The sequence below is a fragment of the Mustela putorius genome, unplaced genomic scaffold (assembly GCF_011764305.1).
Source record: "Mustela putorius furo isolate JIRA1106 unplaced genomic scaffold, ASM1176430v1.1 tig00003834_pilon_pilon_pilon, whole genome shotgun sequence".
Classification (NCBI taxonomy): domain Eukaryota; kingdom Metazoa; phylum Chordata; class Mammalia; order Carnivora; family Mustelidae; genus Mustela; species Mustela putorius.
The window spans coordinates 36348942-36359277 of NW_025421987.1; positions in this window are offsets into that span (position 1 = coordinate 36348942).

Here is a 10336-nt window from a genome sequence, read left to right on the forward strand (position 1 = left end):
GAAGGTCAAGCAAAGCTTCAGTTCGCACAAGCACCAAGAATCAAACCTACCGGCGGGGCCCTCTCTTAGGGAGAGAGAGACCACCCCCAGCTTCACAGACTAGCTCTTATAGAGCAAAGGCCATGTGGTTGAGCCTGACCAATGAGATTGTCTCCACCTGGCCTGATTCGTCCTTGTATTTGGGGTCTGTTATCAGGGACTGGTCAATCATATTTTGCTGGTTTCCCAGACTTGCTTGTAAGTAAGTTCCTTATTGGGGGTGGGGAGGGGGCAGGGTTTAAGTTTTACTGCACAAACAACAAAATGGCTGTTTAACCGAGATGGAGTCGCTCTGGCTAAGTAGGCCCCTACAGAATTAAGCTTCGTTCTAAAGAAATAAAAAAATAAAGAGTTTAGTTCTCCAGACTGTTTCAACTTTAAGATGCAAACTAGTTAATGCTAAAGAACAACCCTCCAGACATATTCCACGGCCGATCTGCAGTTGCTCCTCAGAGTGCTAACTATTTGTAGCTTATTCCCAGAGCCACTGCTTACACCCAGACCCTGGGCCCTTGAGTTTTCTAAAGATGTGGGATAGTCTGTGTTCGGAGCCTCTAAGCTCCCCATCCTAGACAGCTGTTCCCTACCACCAACAAGCCCATGCTTACCTCTTGATTGCCACTCCTCCTTTCAGATTTGAGGACATCTTCTGTCAAAACAGCTCATTCCTGTTTTTAGCTTGGAGGTCAGTTGTTCTCTCACTCACCATGCATTTAGAATGAGAGCTTGTTAAAACAGCCCCAACCTGGACTTTCAAGATTCAGTTCGTTTAGGGTAGGGCTAGAGAATTTGCATTACTAACAAGTGCCGAGGTGCCCCAGCTGCACTTTGAGAACCGCTACTCTAGGTCAGTGATTCTCAACCCTGGCTACCTATTTGAGTCCTCTGAAGAGATTTTTAAAATAGAAATATCTAATTTCTCCAGAGATTCTGATTCAGATGCCAGGCTAGGGTAGGGACCGGGCATCATACACTGTTCTTTAAATGTCCTAGATGTTTCTACACCTATGAGAATAGGAAATATTTTTAAATGGTGCTAATACCAATTGGTGGCCAGAAACTGAATCTCTCATACTTTGCCGAGGGGATTTGAAAATGTTGTGACAGTTTCTTTAAAAACGAAACATCCACTTAACATCCACTACAGTAATTACATTCCAGAACACTTACCCCAGAGAAACGAACATATGTTCACACCAAAACCTGTACATAAGAGTTCATAGCAGTTTTAATTTTAATAGCTCCAAAATAAAAACAACCAAGATGTTCGTTGACAAGTGAACAGTTCAACAAACTGTGATATCTCTGTATCAAAGAATATTATTCAGCAATCAAAAGGAATGAACTGTTGATGAAGGCAACAACTTGGATAGATCTCAAGGGTGTTATTGTGCTGAGTTAAATAAAAAAGGCCAATCTCAAAAGCCACATACTCTCTGAGCCCATGGATTTAACATGTTTGAAGTGAGGGCGTTGTGGACATGATAAACAGATTAGTATTGTCCAGTATTGAAAATACTGGGGGGAATTAAGTGACTATAAGGGGGCAGCACAAAGGAAATCTTAGTGATGATGGAATGTTCCTCTCTCCTAGTTGTGGTGGCGGTTAGAGGAATCAGCACGTGATGAGTGACATGGACCCATATGCACAGATGGTACCAACCTCAATCTCCTTTTTTGGATATTATACCATAATTTTATAAGATGAAACCATTGGGGAAAACCGTGACATATATGTGGGCCATCTCTCTTCTCTCTACTCCTCTGCTTCTTCCTGTGAATCTGTAAGTATTTCAAAATGGAAAGTTACAAAAATCCTTCCCTGTACAACCGGAGTTTAGAAACACAAACATGACACTGGCTGAGGACAATCCTGAGCCCATCCCTATGCTATTGTTTCAAGCTTTCTTTCTTGAGACCCTTGCATAACTCTGCCCATATCTGGCTCAAATCCATTGCTTCCCCTTTTATAGTTCCCTAAATTGGTTGATCTTCCAGACAATGTTGTAGGGAATTAACTGTTATCTCCTGTCAGGAGAAAAAACTGGGGGATATCTATCAAGGCCCTTAAAAACATTCTTCTGCCCACTATTTCCAGTCCAACAATCTATACTAAAGAAAATACAGGGATACAAGTGTTACTGCAATTCTAAACACAACAGCAAAAAAATTGAATGCAAACTAAGTAGCTAAATAAATGTGGCTACATCCAAATATTAAAATGAAGCATGCTCTTAAAACACAGTTGTTGAGAAATATTTAGTCAGTGTCATAAAAAATGACAGCAAAACTGTGTATGGATTTTGCTCTCAATTACGTTAATTAGTATTTGCAAAGAAAGCATGCTAAAATGCAAATAGAAGTATTTTGAGTGATTGGATTATAAGTGATTTTGGATTTTCTTTTTTTCTATATTTTCTAATTTTATACAATGAGCCTGAGTTTTTTTAATTAAAATAATGCTGTCAAAGGCAAATATGGCTTATGAGTCACATCTATAAACTTTTAGATGCTTGAAAAGAAAACCTTGATAGAAACTAGATCTACTTCTGTCCACACTTTATTTCAGCCTCCCTTGTAAACCTCTGGATTCTCCCAGCTAACACAAGCTCATACTTTGTTTTCCAAACGTAAGATGATGGCCCTTTATTCTGGCTATCCCATCACTCATCTCACCAAACCCTTAGCCTACACCGCTACCATTCTGCCGTCTGATGCCAGGACAGTATTGCCTTCCTCCATCTTCTCAGATGCAAGAATACTAAAATTAGTTAAAAGAGACAAAGGGAGAAGGATTTTCTGTTTTTATCTAAATAAAAATCTTCCAGAAATATTGAGAAATAGACCAATAGCTCTTGGCTGCCAATAAATATTCCTTTAAGTGAATATAATTATGATTTAGAAACACATTTTACATGCCATGGTGTTTTATTATCAACTCCTCTCCTTCTATAATCAAGTTTCTCTCTGACAGTGTGACCTATCCTAATGAAGTGCCTTAATAACAAAAAGTGTTTGTGTTTTACTTTTCCTAGATTCAAGTTTTATGTTTGAAAAAGAGCACAAAATGAAGTTATCTGTATCTCCTTAATTTGATTATATTCTACCTATCAAAATATTTATATTAATCTCATTAAAATATGAGTAACTGTTTTTATGGTGGTTGATTTTACAGCATTCCCTGGAGTTCCTTTAAGTGCCTTCCCTTGTAGATTGTCTAGATTATAGATCACCACACTGCTGTCCTTCACATCCCCTCATTCGTCTTAATAATCGAAAGATCTTCCCGTAATTACAGTTCAGAAATATGCTCTCTGTTGGAGCATTGCACGTCTGAATCTTTTATTTTAACCATCTGAGAAACACGTATACACAAAAATGCCACAGAGTAACCACCGGTCCCAAATCTAGTTCAGCTTCCACAGACACTGTGTCATCTTGACAGATCATCATCCCCCATGTTGCCATACGTATTAAATGAAAACACTGGACCACATGATCTCTAACGGCTCTCTGGTGGAGTCCATCCTGTTTTCTGAATTTAAGATGCTTCTGAACTCTGCGTAGAAACAGAAGCCTGGAGACCCTCACCGTTGCCGTCCATTTCCCAGCGGCTTGGATCTTGAATAGGCTTATTTTGAGAAGCAAGATAAAATAAGAGACTATATGGTCTTCAGGCACTAAAACCAGATTCCTATCAACTCTAAACTGTACAGAAATGTTCTGAGGAATATTATAATTTAAGTTCAAATCAGGTTCACAGGTTCTATCCTTGGAGAGAATTATACTCTCCATACACTTAAACACTTATACTAACTGTAAGGAGTCTGGGGACGAATTTGGAGTTAGTTTGGGGCTGATGGACAGTTGTTTGACAAGACCACAGTGAAACCTCAGAGAATGTTGTAAACACTCCAAGTAAGTGAACTTATGGGGCACTTCCATTATAAGTGCTTCAGCAACTGCCTAAAGACTTTTCCTTGTTCTTTAATTTGATGATGATTGAAAACCATCCATGAGAAATCTAGAAAAAGGGAGAGCCAAGAGTCTGCACCTGACAGACTGGTTAATTTAGATTGCAACCCAGAGCAAACTTTTTATTTAAAGTGAGTTAAAACTTTGAAAAATTTTAAATGAAGAAAAACAAGTCAGAATGAAGTTATGGGAGTTAAAATTTACGCCAAGTTGTATTTTTAGTTTATCTTTCCAATTATTAATATAATGAATTATTAACAATTAATAATTATCAGCAAGCACTTATTATCTACATTGTATATTGATTTGTGTTAGAGTACATGTAATCAGGAAGACATTACATATTCATTTAATGAGACAATCTTTCTATAAATATTTATAAAATGTCTGCAATACTAAAAACATTATGTAAGGTGAAACATGAATCTTAAGTAAATAGCAATAATATCTAACAATTATGGAATGTCATACACAGTTAGAGCACTGTCATAATATATATATATATATATTAGCTCATTAAATGTATTAATGAGCTGTATATATAATTAATCTTAAATATACATTAGTCTTTCTAGTAACCTCATGATATTATTAGTATTATTATCCTCATTTTACAAGTAAGAAAACTGAGCCATAGACTGTTAACAGCCTTGCCTAGAGTCTAGGTCCCAAATCTATTATTTGGCATAAGCTGTGAGTTGAAAGTCTCAGCCTCTTAACTACCACAATACCAGTATTACATTGAAACATGAAACTGCAGTTTTTATTGGTCAGAATGGTTGAATATCATCAATTTCAACCATATAGGTTTCCATGCACAAATCAGTTCTCCTAACAGCTAGGCTATAGGAACTTAGAGGTGATAGAAATAACCAAGGGACAGCTGTTCCAAAGAAAGTTTCATGGAATAGAAATTAATGTCAGCTTTAAAAGACAAGACTTGGATTTAAGAAAGGAGGGTGGTGTTTTCTAGAAAAGAGGATGACATACACCCAGCCATGAGTTAAAAATGCATCCGTGTTGGGGCACCTGGATGGCTCAGTGGGTTGAGCCTCTGTCTTTGGCTCGGGTCGTGATCTCAGGGTCCTGGGATCGAGCCCCGAGTCAGGCTCTCTGCTCAGCGGGGAGCCTGCTTCCTCCCCTCTCTCTGCCTGCCTCTCTGCCTACTTGTGATCTCTGTCTGTCAAATAAATAAATAAAATCTTTAAAAAAAAAAAAAAAAAAGCATCCGTGTCTTCTATAAGCATTGAGTTTCACTTGGTTCCAGCTATGGAAGTCATTTCTTGCCTAATTTCCATATTCCAGTCACCTCCAGTACCACCACTAGCTAATGGTTCTAAACAGGGGTGTAATGGGTTGAATTGTGTTCCCTCAAAATTCACATGTTGAAGTCTTAACCTCCAGTACTCAGAATATCACCTTATTTGGAAATTGGTGTGTTGCAAATAATACTGTTGTAGTTAAGATGAAGTCATTAGGGTGGACCTCAAACATTATGACCAGATTCCTTAATAAAAGGGGAAATTCGACACAGAGATACCCACATAGGAAGAATGCACAGGGAGATGAAGGCAGAGATTGAAGATGAGGTGCAGAAATGCTTCTCTAGGCCAAGGAACACTACAGATTGTCAGCAAATGATTAACAGGTAGGCCAGATACATGGAACACATTTTCCTTAGAAAGCAATCAATGCTGCTGACCCCTTGACCTTGGAACTCCTAGCCTTCAGAACTGTGAGACAAAAAATTTCTCTAAAGTTACTCAGTTTATGGTACTTTACCATGGCAGCCTTAGCAAACTACATGAGAGGAAATACAAGGAGTCTTACATCCTCTGCTAATTATTTGGGTGTCCTTACCCTTCCTCCCTCCCCCAACATGAACCCTGGGAAGAGTCACAGGAATCCTTTTGACCTTTAAATTCTGAGTCTTTATCAGCATATCAGTGCTTCTGTCTCAATGTTTTATCATTGGCCAGTAACCCAAGCAGTCTCCTTTAAACATTCTAACTTATTCCAAATTACATATTTTTGTGGTATAAGAAGCTACTACTCTTTCTCAGCATCAGCATTTTTATCTCCTGATTTAAAAGGTGTTTGTAAACCATACAGATACGTAAGACATGATTTTATGGTAACATTTGTCTATCTAGAAAAATTCAGATTCCTTCTAAATATAACCACTTCTGAGTTTTAAAAAGAATGTACCACAATTTCCTGAGGCAATGCCAAAATAAGAGCATAAATATATAGCAAACATTATTTAATACTTTTGACAGTTATTTTTAAAAGCAAATCTACTGTATTGCCTCATTTAATCCTTACAACAAACTGTGAAGTGAGTTCTGTGATTATCCTGTGGGAAGTGAAGCACAGAGACAGAGGAATTTACTCATAGTCATACAGCTAGTAGTGTTCTAATCAGGATGAAAAAAAGGGAGGGGGTGTTTATTAAGTGCCTGCTGCATACACAACACTGTGTATTCTAGTTTCATAGGTTATCTCCTTTAATTTCTCCTAATGTTGTATGTGTAAGTCATGATTATGTTTGTTTGTTTGTTTTCAAGATTGAGCAACTGAGGCTTGGAGAATTTAGACAACACATCCTGTTTTATGTTGTCAGTAATTTTCATTCTTTTCTTCAGTCTTCCCGCTGGTGTTCCTTACCACTCCTATACACACTGTCCCTAAACCGAGGTGATCTTTATAAAGAACAAATATGAGAACGGCTTTACCCGTTGTCAAGTAGTCTTCTTCAAAGGTGACTTAATGCTTTTCTTCTCTGGTTTCTAGGCACCAAGCTCATTTCTTCTTATTCCTTGTAACCCAATCTCTACTTTGAATCATAAATTGAATAATTAGGGCCCTGCCTTAATGTCTTCACTTCAGTATGTTCCTTTCTTCCTTCTAAATATCAAATTTTCAATATTAGTTTTTGTTGATGTCGATCAATATTCATTCATTTTCAATCATTGGAGACACATACAAAGGTTTCTGAAATTCCTTAAGAGTCTTATGTTGATGACATGGTACACATTCTGTTCATCCTCTTCTCTTGCATGAATGGAGTGAGAGAAATTCCCACTATTGAAGAAATTTGGTCTCAGAAAGAAACATAATAATAGATTCAGATACCAGAGTGAGCAAAAGAATCGAAGGCCTAATTACTCAATCTGGGGTACAAAAAATGAATTTGGAAGCACAGTAACAGTTCTTTACATTGCCAAATGTTTTAAAATATAGTGTATTAATAAAAAAATTTTGAGTAAGGCCAGCAGATCAGGAAATGATTGCCATTTAAAAGATAGTTTATTACATAGAGTTTCCAAGAAGAGAGGTTATACGACATCACTCAGGGTCACACAGGGAAGTACCAGGGTTGATGAGAAGGCAGAGGGAAAGAGAGGAACTCTGGACAAGAGCCTTTATTGTGGTTTCCCTGGGAAAGGAGTGAAACAGGGTAAGCAGGCTTTGGTAGGATTGGCTCATTTATATAATTTCAGTGGGCTCTGAAACATAGGGACTCCCCTAGCTATCTGGTACCTGGGGTGACTGGGGTGGATGGATAGTGACCCAGAGTGTAAGAACTCAAGAAACAAGGTGGTTGGGGTGTGGGTCCTGTTTTGGTTAGTTTGTGCTTGAAAAAGACACTCATATGCAAATTGTTTACCGTCTCTAGCTATTGGCTAACTTAGGAGGAGCAGCCCCTCAAAGGTCCCAGATGTCAAAGCTTCAAAATATATATATATATATATATATATATGTAAAGACAAAGTTAATACGCAAACTAGATGACCCTGAGCCATAGTGTTTTTTTACTTTTTAATGTTTAAAAATCATATTTTTAAATTTTTATCTTTATTAATTACAGTTTGTATGTCTTTTATTTTTATATATCCTAATACTTAACAAGAAAAAATAACTCTTTATGAACAAAGAAGCACTTAGGAATTCCTAAGTGGATCCAGGTATTACTTTTAGAAAAACAAGAAAACACAGTATAACTAATAATTATTCATTTAATAAATTCATCATATGCAACACCATTACAATGTTTGAATATGGTATGCAAATTTTTAATATGGTATGTCAATTTTTAAAGGTATATGAAACTGTTGGTTGCTGCATTGCATAATAATTGCCATGAATAGTAAACATTTGGTGTAAAGGCTTGAGGGTTGAATTGAATTAACGTGTCTTTCTGAGAGCAGTTTGTGAGCAATGAGAGAAAAGAATGGCCTTGATCCTGGACACTGGGCTGTCCTGCAGAATCTGCCCTTGCTCTGCTCAACCCAGCTCCCCAACCCCAGGCCTCTCCCATGCCCTTAGGGAAGTTCTTCTAGCAATGCTGCCAGCCCCATAGTTGCTGCTCAGGTGCTGCCAAGGGAAGTATGAATGCAACAGAAAAGAAAGCTCTATTTTTTCAGGGAAAAAAGACTTTGTTCTGTGGTCTAGGCTGGCACTGTACGTTGATTAAATACATCTCTTCAGGCCCACAATCCATATCACTATTTATAATTATCTGCTTTAGGAACCCAGAGTGGTAGACTTATCAAGGAACCAAAAGGCAGAAGCTATTGCTAGCCTCTATGCTCCCTAACACAAGCACGTTTTCTGTATCCTATAAAAGAGCTTACATCCACTGACCTTGGCTATGTTTCTCTGTGTTCTCTCTCTTTCCCAGCCTGGACCTAATCCAAATTTTCCCCTAAATCTAACAATTTGCTCACATAGGATTTTAGGGATGTGTATGCAGATAGGAAACCACATGACCAGTCACAAGCTTCCAGAAGTGGCTATACTTTGCTTGTTCTCCTGAAATCTGGCAAACATTCTGTACTGCTGGGAACCACAGATTGCACTTCAGAGGAATAGCTTCTAAATCACACTCAAAAAAAGTAAAGAAAGTAAATGTACATACATCTTAACGGGTCTTAGACTTAAGAGTCAGTGAACTGGGTTTAAATTCTCATAAATAAGAGATTACTGGGCAAATCAATTGCCTGCCCTTGCTCTCTTTTCCTTATCTGTACAGTGGGGGAAAACAATCACCCCCCATTGTGATAATCAAGTAAGATAAAGTGTGCTTAATTACTATCTACACAGTAAAGCTGTAGAGAAAAGAGTCCCAAGGCAACCACTCCAGGGTTCTGCTTTGCCCAGAGCTCTTCCTTGAGGGAAGATTTGCAGCCTAAGTCTTAAAGGGGAAAAGGTCTGAATGTTTTCAATAGAATTTAATAAATTAGAGTACAAGAAAGGCCAACATTCACCAGCCATTAGGATAGAGACAACCCCAAAGAAATAGATTACATGGTGAGCATTTTAATAAGAAAGGGGAAGGAGGTTGCACCTCTAGGGCTGCTAGAAAGCAGGGAAGAACACAGGGAACTGGGCTACTATTTGAAGACACAACCAAAGGCTGGGCCCCAACAATGCTGTACAAGTAAGGTGCAGTTGTTACATTAAAACACTTTCAACAAGGATTTGCATTCACATTAAAGATTTTGCTTTTTGTTTACTTCATGTGCCCAGGAAAACTTTCAAATTGCTATGCTAAGCATTGTTTCCTTATAAGTCAAAATAAGTAATTCTCTCATAAATATTTAAAAGAAATCACCATAGTATGCCTTAATATAGCAGTACACATATCAAAGGAAATTTTTACAATCACAAATATAGAAAAATGTGTTTAAATGTACTCCAAATACTCCAGAATTATGTAAGTACTACAATAGGTTTAAATACATTCTATCAATTTCTGAGACAAGCATCCTATTATGAAAACACAAACTGTATTCTTTAAAACAGAGGCATCATTCAATCTAATAAATTAGTTAATCATTCAAAAAAGTAGATCACTGAAATGGAAAGTTCATACACACACACACAAATCCTCATACACTTGTATATGAATTATAGGTCTATATAAACACATAAAGTTCTATAGATACAGATATAGATATTATATAAAAATCTAAAAATTAAAGAATGCACATTTCTCTTTCCAATTTTATATTATTTTAGTGCAATTTTCAAGAAGAGATATTCCTCTTAAACACTTGGATAGGCGTTAGAACAATCTGCCTGAGAAGAGGCAGCAGTAACTATACTTAAGATAATTTATAGCTCATACACTTTGATTCACTGAATATATGGTCTTCTTTTTTTTTTTTAATTTTTTATTTTTTATAAACATATATTTTTATCCCCAGGGGTACAGGTCTGTGAATCACCAGGTTTACACACTTCACAGCACTCACCAAAGCACATACCCTCCCCAATGTCCATAATCCCACCCCCTTCTCCCAAACCCCCTCCCCCC